Source organism: Stenella coeruleoalba (genome assembly GCF_951394435.1).
Source record: "Stenella coeruleoalba genome assembly, chromosome: 16".
Lineage (NCBI taxonomy): Eukaryota > Metazoa > Chordata > Mammalia > Artiodactyla > Delphinidae > Stenella > Stenella coeruleoalba.
Window position 1 is genome coordinate 20,470,020 of NC_137162.1, and position 10,884 is coordinate 20,480,903.

Genomic DNA, 10,884 nt, shown 5'->3' on the forward strand with positions numbered 1-10,884 from the left:
GCACTGCAAAACGCTCTGGGCTCATCTTGTGCATTTCCAGCCCCAGCTCTAGAATCAGCCATTTCTCCAAGGTGTTCTTCTTTCAGTGGTGGCCATGGCATCAATTATACATATGTAACCTCTTTAGGTATCGTCCAAAGCTCTTGGATGTTTTATTTTCTTTTTTTCTTTCCTCTTTGCATTTCAGATTGGTAAGTTTCTATCCATCTACCTTCAAACTCACTGATCCTTTCCTTGGCTATGAATAGACTGATGATGGCCACTTCAGAGTATGTTCTTTCTTACTTTTCAGCGCAGCTTGTGATTTTTGTTGATAGCTGAACATTTTTTCTTGTGTAACACAATATGATGTAAATAGGCCTCTAATGTGAGGATTTACATTAATCTGGCTATGAGTTGGTTGTATTTAATGCTCTTTGAAGCTGTAAGTGCCAGAGACTTTACCTTCCTCTAGTGTCTTTGGTTTTATCTCCCACATTGAGCCTGTGGTTCCCTACGTACTCTAATCAGAGAGAGAGTCCTTATCCTGCAGTTCTTTCAGCAATAGTCCACTGTTATTATACTTTAACTTTGCTGGTGTGATGGTGTGGTACTGGGGAAGGGTATGGTCTATAGTCTCAGGTTAATTCTTAGCCTTTTAGTGGGCCCGTCTCAGGGCTGTGACCTTCACAAAGGTTTCTATGCTGGTATTCAGTTGTATAGCTTCTTTCCCCCTCCTCCTCACTTGTTTCTCTGCCTGCAGTGTTCCCCACACTTATCTGAATGTATTTTTCTGGTTGATTAGGTTTTTTCCTCTCTTATATGAGATAAGAAGGCTGTAACAAATTGACATGAGGAGGGATTCCTTTTCCCCACCTGAGATTAGGTTTCAGAATTGCACTGTGGCAAAATCTTTTTTCCTGGACAGTAGGTTTTGTTATGGAGAAGGCTCTGCATGTATTGCATAATGGTCACACTGCCCTGTCTGCTGCCTGAGTCAAGAAGGAATCTTTCTTGGATCCTCACCATGAGAACTCTGTGAGGTTCCTGGTGGAAGGGCCTATGACAGTGTGTGGACGCCCCTAAGACTGAATCTACCAGGAGTTTTTCATTCTCAAGTTAGTCCATGCTTAGGTTCCAGCATTTTGTCAAAATTACCATTTAAGTGTTCCTACCAGTTTATGGCTCCAGAAGCTTCCGCTCCAGATAAACAGATCCCAGAAGCTGTGTCTCTCCGGACTTTTAAGGGTGGCCGTTTGCCTTATGACTTCAGTATTTTGATGGAGCTAAGAAAAGTGGTTGATTTTGTTTGTTCACCACCTGACAAGTATGGGAGTGACAACTTCCAAGCTCTTTACATGTCAGAGCTGAAGCCAGAAGCGAAACTCTTTATTTTTCAAAGTTAAGGGGAAGAGTTGAGATATTTAAATGTTGCTTTAGAAAGATCCTGAAGAATGATGAGGCACAGAAATGGTTTAAATTTTCTTTAATGGAGACAAGATGAGTAAAACCTAGAAATTTAGGGGAAAAAAGTTGTTTTTTTCTTTCTTTTTTTTTTTTTTGGTTCTAGTCTGGGCTCACTAGATAAGTATCTTTCATCTATATTCATTCCCCTCAACTCCTAACCCCCATACACCAAAATGTTAATGAGAATGAAAAAAATTTATCTTAACTGTATTCTTAGTATGCTCCAGGTAGTATGCTGTTTGTACTCATTATCTCACTTAATCCTCACAATATAAATTGCTATTTCACTTTTTTTTTTAGATATTTTGCTGATGGTTACAGAAGCTTAATGATATTTTGCTGATGGTTACAGAAGTTTAATGATTTGCTCAATATCATTCAGCTAGGGAGTGGTTGACATTCTACTTTGAACCTGGATTCCCTGACTCCAAAACAAATTCTTAACCACTGTACTATAATTATTATTTAATAGATCATAATAATGAAAGCTGTTTTAGAATTCTCTGGAATGACATAGATCCCTTTTAAGAGATGAGGATGAGATTGCATATGCCCATGAATTACTTTGAATTGACCATGGAATAGAATTTATGCTTTGGCTCTACATCTGGCCATTAAAAGCCTCTCCTAAACAGCCATCTTATCCAGTCTTGTGTAGCAACTTTATCTTCAATTTCATAGAAAACTGAACTTCTAATTTGTCTTCCATGGCAATGGAAGGCAACTTGCCCATCCCTGTGTTTGGATTAGTACCAGAGTAGTGGGTCTGCCACAGGAAGTCTCTAATATTGGCAGATAATTAAAACTTAGAGAAGGGAGGTGTTGGGAAATAGAATTTCCCTGAATTTATGTGTTCTTCTGTAAAGCCTCCTGAGCCACAGAAACATAGCTACTACGAAATTAGAAAATGATTGCTTTCACTTCTCCTATAAATATTTTCATATATCATGATTACATCTGTAGTTATTCATTTAAAACTTTCCTTATGTACCCAGAATCCAAAAGGTTTCATCCACATATAGGCACCTAGGTTATCTCTGAAGGTACAGGGTAGACTGGAGCGCTATCTTCCTAGGTACTACATTTTAAGGAAGTATGAGGCCTGGGGACTTGGAGACATCTTTAGCTCACAAAATCCAAGACTTCTGTGTATGTCTGGCTCCTGGAGAGATTTTCTTTACATTCCAAAGGGTTGGCGTTAGCAATCAGGCCCATTACATTTCCAAGTAGACTCTTTCAGGAGGGGAGAGTTACAGCTTCCTCCCACTCCCCACCTTTGTAAGCAGAGAAAAATCATTTCTTCCTTATCTTTCTTCTGTGGAGTGTCTGGCCACTCATGTAGGAAAAATGTTCAGTGGCTCTCCTCTTGTCACCCCAGGGGGAAGGACTGGGGGAAGAAGTGGGAGAGGGAGAGGGAGCACACTTATTATTTACTGTGAAGTAATTAATTTAAAAATCTGTCTCTGATCCAGAACACCTTGTGTGTGCGTTCAGGGTAAAGTTAATGAAGATGAATATTAAAAACCCAACCGGAGGAAAGGAAGGTTGTTGTCACAGAATGGTAATGAAACTAAGGCAATTTGTATTGGATTAAGCTTCCTTCAGCTAAACAGTGTGAGACCACCAAGACCTCTAAGGCTAGCTGAGGGGTCTAGTGCCCCATCCAGGGCTGATCTTGGCAAAGATGGGGACAAACAATTGATCGTACAGTATTCCCACGCTCTCTTTCTACTGCGCCTCCTTCCTTAGTTCTATCTCCATCCTCCCCTCAACCCTCAGGATCCTGCTGCTTTCTCCCAGGATTTATCACCACTGTATGCCTTGAACTCTGCTGGATGCAATATAATCATTCCCTCTTCCCAGCTAAGTAAGGTTTAAGGGACCTCCCTAGATTGCATAGCTAATGAGGGGCCAGCCCCAAGTCTCTGTTATTTTCTGCTTGATCATAAAGTCTGTGTTTTGTCCACATTGTATGTTCTCTTTTTTCATGACACCTTCACAATTAATATTTATTTTCAGAAGAGACATTGTCTCAGGTGTTTATACCCAATCATAAAATTGTAAAAGGAAAATCAAAATGGAGTCAGTATTGCTAAGAGAATTCTCTAAAATGGAGCTGAGAGGCCACAGAGGATGTGTGACACGTATGTCTCAGCTCCGATGGAATTTGAACTTGAACCACTTACTGTCATGACACAGGCATCCAGAAAGGACATCTGCACAATATTCCAGAATCTCAAGATACTTACTGGACCCTTCCCCTACATAACTTGTGGTAGGCTGTCCCATAAGGACAAATATTTCCTTTCCTATGTTAGAGTCAATCATAATTCTTACCAGGCAACTTTAATAAAATTGTGGCTTTTGCCTTTATAAGCCCTTGCCTCTTTCTCTTCCCTAGAACACACGTTTGGTTTTACCCGAATCTGTGTCTCCTGAATTGGAATTCTTAAGACCCCAAATAAAGCTATTTGTTCTTTGCAGACGATACTGATTATTGTTGGACAAAATTCGGTAAATGTTTTCCTCTTCTTAAGGGTATTAATTTTAAGTCTTCTATCTCAAAGTTAAATGAAAGTTTCAACTCCTTGCTTTAGATATTTTAAACATTAGAGAAGGATGATTTAGGTGCTTGGGCTCAGTAGGTCTTTTCCAGCTGTCTGAAGTGTCTTCACATAGGTAACTCCTTCTTTCATTTTATACAGTTTTATTAGGTTTGTTATAACAATCAAAGTGATAGGGAGGCTTGCAGTGGGCTTGTCTTTTTCCATAAAGAAGGATCTTTTACATATCTTGTCACCTATACAGGGTTGAAAGGCTTTGAGTCAATTGCAATGGCTATTTGTTTTTTTATTCAAATAATACAGAGACACCCAGAGTTGATTTTGCTCCAGATTTGAATAATCTCTTTCTTTTGTGCAAACCAAGGGTCTCCAAGTAATCTTGCTCAGGTGAGTTCTAAAATTTTTCATTTGGCTGAAAACTCTTAACCTTTCCTTAGGGGCAAAATTGCAAATAACAAACATGACAAAAATTCCCAGTTTATCCAGGAAATTCCCAGTTTCATCTTTGTTTGACCCAGCATCCTGTCCTACTAGCAACCCCTTTCTCTATCAGAAGGGTTCCAGTTTGGCTGAATTGTATTACCAATCAACATATCTTTTTTCCGTGTTCTCCGGTAATTCCCAGAAGCCCCAAACAATCATGGTTTTACAGTACATTCTAGGAAGAGATTTGGGGTCATAACAGAAAGTATCTCTTTTCATGCTTGCTGTAGTTAGATTCTCCTGCCAACACAGACATTTTCATGTACTCAGAAGCCTACTAAATATGATATTTGCCTTATTGCTTTATAATGCAGAGTGTGCTGACGGGGCCAGAAGAAATAAAATTAAAATAAAGCTCAGTTGAACATCTAAATGGATTCCTACTTCCGGGAATCATGGTAGCTAAACATTATGTGGCTATAGAGAGCAAAATGGTTGAAAACAACACACCAGACCATTCATGCTTTCCAGGTTGCTAAGTATGGCTGCCTCTCCCTGGAGTGGGAGCCCTCATTTCTCCCCACAAGAGCAGGGAGGCTCAAGCAATAATTTCAACAACAAAGCAGGGTCTGCAAATGTTGTTTCTTAAGAAGACAGCATGGTGTTTAAGAGAAAGGGCTTTGAAATGACTCAGATCCAGGTTTGAATCCTGTGACGAGAAATAATTTCTAAATAATAATTTGCACCTCAGTTTCCTAATATCTATGAAGTGGACAATAATTCCTCTCTTCTAGAGTTGTTTTGAGATAGTGAACACAAAGTGTCAAATGTATCTGACAGCTAGTAGAAACTTAATGAGCTCTTGAGTTTGGGACTGCAGCCCTCTGTCGCCGCTGTCCTTACTCCTTGCTTTTCCTTTTCCTTTCTGGTTTTAGCCGTGTCTGGGCTACCCATAGACTTTTTTTTGCTGTGTGTAGCTTCAAAGAATATGTGGAGCTCTTTGAAAAAGTCTGTGTTTATACACCGTGTACTAATGCAGCCTCTCTGCTTCTTTTTCATTTGGTGCCTCATTTTGAATGCTTAGCACAATTTATGGGGTATTTTCAACTTTCTTGATTTATGGGAGGGTGTGTATGTATTTTCTCTTCAGCAGTCATGCTTCAAATATTTGTCTCATGCAGAAAAGAACGGTGGTGTTATATACCTGCAGCCCTTTGGTTTGTTTGTTCTTTGCTTCTCATCTGACAAATGCCTCAGGCCTTCTCCTTATCCCCCTTTGTTTGGAATGCAAGCAAGCTTATATCTGTGATCATCACTATAACTACCAAACTGAGTTTTAGAACATTGTTACTGTGTTGGGAAGCACTGGGAGGCCGGATTTAGAAATCAGGGGCTCTCCTTGGGCAGGAATGGAGGCCCTATGAGTCTCTCTTTGGAACATAACTATATATCCAAGCATCCCTGTACCTGAAGCTGTAGACAAATGGAGTGAGAAGTGTCTGAGGAAGGAGGCAGCGAAATGATGAACCCAGTCAGAGGGGTGACCCCTTTGGGTAAAGGTGTTAAATACTGATGGCTTGGGGAAAAGAATGGTAAAGAAAAATTGAGATAAGAAAGAGCTCTCCGAATATCTTACCCCTCCCCACCCGCCAAAAAAGGTGCCAAAAGGCAGAGAGAAATAGTTTAGTGAGAATGATAAGGAGAAAGTTGAAAATGTGGCAGGCTAGGGGATAGGTAGTATATTGGAGTCTTGCTATATAACACAATCTAGTTCAGAGCAAAATTCAAGACCGTGTAAGTTTTTCATAAATCCAAAGGTGAGGGAATTAGCATACTCGTGTATGGAACATAGAATAGATTTGTGTTTATATTTCTATTTCTGGACTCAGAAAGATGAGAGTTGACATCCTAGCTCTGCTACTTTCTGCTTGAGTAACTGTGTGGGCAAGTTAATCCTAATTAGTCTTGGTTTTTTCACCTGTGAAATGGGGATTCTAATAGTTTCTACTTCACAGGATCGTGATGGAAGGAGACAGTGCATGGAAGGCGCTTGGCACCCGAGGGCTTGGATTATAGAGAATCGTTAATTACTTGTAGTTATTATCATTTTAATGACCTTCTGTCCCAAATACTATGACAATACTTTACATACATTAGCTTATTTACATACATACATGAAAGTAGGTGTTATTGCTAACCCCCTCCATTTTATAGAAAGGAAGATGGAAGATGTGAAGAAGTTCAATGATTTGTTCAAGACCAGATGCCCAGTAAATAGCAGAGCTGAACTGCATCTCTAGTCTGCATGCCTCCAAATCCTGTTTCTTTTTCCACCACATCATACGGTATTCAATACAAGATAGTTATGTTTATAGTATACTGATAACTCCAGTTATGACTGTTTTCTAAATAGAATATATCATCAATATAGGTAGAAAATTTAAACAATGCAAGAAAACAATACAGCACTGTAAGTGCTGAGCATATTTAAATGAAACAAGCTCTAATGACATCTCTTTACATATTGTCATACTAATGCACAAAGATACCCTCTTCAAAAGGTGTAAAATATTGAATATCCTTTTCTTTTACAATTGTCATTTCTCTTAAGACAGAAGAACTGTGAAAGGGTCCTAAAAATTCTCTGCTTGTCCATGTTTTCTAGTAGACAGATGCTCATCTATATGACTCAGAACAGCCAGTATTCCTATCTACGTAAACCATTAGGGATGAAGTTTCACTTAATTCTTATAAATGGTATTTACTTAATATACGAATCTATAATTCATTTCTCAACATGAAGTACTTTAAAAGGAGTTTTCATACATATCAATTCTTTTCATATTCATTCATTGTTTCAACAAATATTTAGTAAATGCATACTTCCTTTCAGTAACTGTTCTAAGTGCTGCAGGCAGAACAGTGAATAAAAAATAGAACAAAACACACACAAAAACTCCTCTGCTCTCCTGTAGCTTATATTCCAGTGACAGGAGACAGATAATGAATGGTGGGAACAAAATAAATATGTGCATTTTACAATGTGTTAGAAGATACCAGAAATGGGAAAAATCAAGTATAGGGATCAGCAATGCTTGTTTGTGGGGGTGTCACCTTTATAATGGGTTGTTCAGGAAATGCCGTGTTAAGACGTGGCATTTAAGCCAAGGCCTGAGGAAGGCCAAGGAGTGAGCCACGAGGATGTCTGAGGGAGGAACATTATATTCAGAGGGTAGAGGTGGCAGCAGTGTGTATTCCATCCAGCTTGGTTGGGACTGAATGAGCAAAGGGAAAATTAGTAAGAGCTGCAGTGAGAGATAACAGGTCAGATTGTGTAGGGAATTTTTGCTCATTTTAAAGACTTTAAGGACATTTTACTCTGAGAAATGGAGAGCCCATTGGAGATTTTGGAGCAGAGAAATGACGTGATTTGATTTACCCTTCAGAGAATCTTCTGAGCAACTGTGTTCACAGTGGACTTCATTATGCAGCTTTTTCTCACCTCATTGCTTTTCCCACATCTTTCAGTATTTAGCTGAACAATTTAGATACAGAAAGTTCTTCTGAATTTTACAAGGACAATCTTTTTGAAGAGACAATCTTTTCTCCATTATATATTCTTGCCTCCTTTGTTGAAGATTAATTGACTGTAGGTGTGTTGGTTTATTTCGGGCCTCTCTATTCTATTCCATTGATCCGTATGTCTGTTTTTGTGCCACTACCATGCTGTTTTGGTTACAGTAGATTTGTAGTATTGTCTGAAGTCTGGGAGGGTTATGCCTCTAGCTTTGTTCTTTTCCCTCAGTATTGCTTTGGCAATTCTTGCTCTATTATGGTTCCATTTAAATTTTAGGATTATTTGTTATAGAACATTTTTTTTTGCAGTACGCGGGCCTCTCACTTCTGTGACCTCTCCCATTGCGGAGCACACACAGGCTCAGCGGCCATGGCTCACGGGCCCAGCCGCTCTGCGGCACGTGGGATCTTCCCGGACCAGGGCATGAACCCGTGTCCCCTGCATTGGCAGGTGGACTCTCAACCACTGTGCCACCAGGGAAGCCCTAGAACATTTTTAATTAATTAATGTATATTTTCTGTAAATATAATTTATTGTAAAAATTTTGCTCTTTCTTTTTGCTGACTTCTTAAGACTGGAGACTCATTTAATTTCCTCCCTCCCTTTCCCCCTCCTTTTCTCCCTCCCTCCCTTCTTTCCTTCCTTCTTCCCTTCCCCCTTCCTCCCTTCCTCCCTCCCTCCCTTCCTTCCTTCCTTCTATAGATTCAAATGCCACTGGAGTTACTTTGATGAGATAAGAACTTCAAGATGTGATAATACAACCTGAGTGTGTAGTTTACTTGGATTCTGTGCAAGGAATAAACTTCCTGCACAAGCTATCTGCTCTCTCCTTCGAAAATGAGGTCTTCTCTTGCTCCCCACTGTGGAGAAGTCATTCCTATGTGTGACACAATATTAGAGAAATAAAAATCAAGGTTACTTTGCAACCTTTCTTCCCTTTTTTTGGTGCCAGGTAAAGTTTCTATAATCTTATATTAAAATGCAGCTTTTAACATAATACTATCCTCCCTCCATCATTCTACCCCATCTGCACTGCAGTTCTCTGACATTTATTTTCTAAACATTTGCTGACTCTGCTCTCCAAGATTTATAGAGCTGGGTATAAGTGAAAAGATTTACATGGATATGGAAATGACTCTGAGAAGATTTTTGGCACTAAGCGTTTTTAAAATAGTTCATCTCAAGTTAAGCTGATTTACTTAAGGTCTTTGGAGAGTCTGCTTTGGTTCTATTATAATGGCAATCTTAGACTTATTAGAATAAGTTGAATAGAGTGATGCATTATATAATGACTTGAAATGCCATGAAGATAAACAGCTTTTAAAGAAAAGAACAAAGTGGTTTAAAATTATTCTTAAGCTTTGGGATCAGGAGTAAGAGTATAATTGCTGTCCACATGTAAATACAATTTTTAATTGAAGTAACATAGACAAAATTAAGGTCACAATTATAATGAATACTCACTGCTAGGAAGATAACAGATAATTTATGTTTTTGTATCAGCCCTGCTGTTGGACATCTGTCTAAAGAGGCCAACCCAATAAAATTCTCTTATTTGACATTGTGTGTGTGTGTGTGTGTGTGTGTGTGTGTGTGTGCGCACGCACGTGTCTTGGCATATGCTTTAGGTGGACTGAACCCTGATTATTATGGCAACCTCTCAAGGCTACTGATAGCCCAGCTACTGTAGGCGCACAGACACACTATCTGAGACTTCTTTTTCTTTGTCCCTCTTGAGACTGATTAATCATTTCTAGCGTGAAATGCCTGGATTTGCAAGCACTGAGATAATGGTAGTATCTGATTTTACTATCACTGTCTAACACCTACTCTGCTTTACTAAGTCCTCAATTTTGTGTTGGTGTTCAACATTTTCATGAGGGACTTCAACTGACACAACGTTACTGATCTTACCTGATTCCAATTTTTTAATGAAAAGGGAAGAAACCTTTTGATAACACCAGCATCAGAGCCTCAGAATTTTGGAGAAGATAGGGAACTTTTAGAAAACAGACTTCAGAATACCAATTTTATGTTCGTAATCATTAAAGATTTTTGTGTTTCTGTTTGTGCATGTATGTGGGTTCATCTTCAAGCCTTCAGTGAAAGTGAGGCCGTGTATTTTCTTCTGATGTATCAAATGATTTGAAAACCCTTCCAGTAAATGACATAAAACAATATAATGAAATAATTTAGTATCTTGAGGTCTTTTCTTCCCTTTGCTTTAAACTATCTGGTTTACTTCACCATTGAGCATGGATTCCACACTTGAAAAGCAATAATAGAGTAGAGTTTAAGGGTGAAGACGCTGGGGCCAGGTGACCTGAGTTCAAATCTCAGTTCTGTACTTTAGTTGCTCTATGACACTGAATAAGTCAGTTATTTCTCTGTGCTTTTGTTTATTTAGCTGTAAAAAATGGATAATAATCTTATTTCCCCCATAATGTTGTTTTGAAGGCAAAATGAGTTAATATGCAAAAAGAGTTTAGAGCAGTGCCTGGCACAGGATGAGTACCCTATAAGTGGTGTTAGCTATTATTATTCTGCCATAACCATCTGCCGTAAATATGTGTTGTTTATGACAGCAAGGTGTCCCTTTTTCTTCACTTTGGGAAAATCTCTTTAATTTTCTGCACGCCTTCTGCATAGTGTCTGGTCTGGCTTGGACTCTTGCGCGTGGCAGCAATACCACCGTTAGAGTCAAGTAAGAGGGATCTATGCCTCAGGAGCCCCCAAACTTTAGAATCCTCTGTGGTGCCTAGGAGCAGCCAACATGGCAATACCATTCAGACAAGGTCTGAACCAATGTGTGATTCATAAAAGAAAAATTTGAGAGACTGTACTCCATCAAAATTAAAAATGTTAATTATGCAG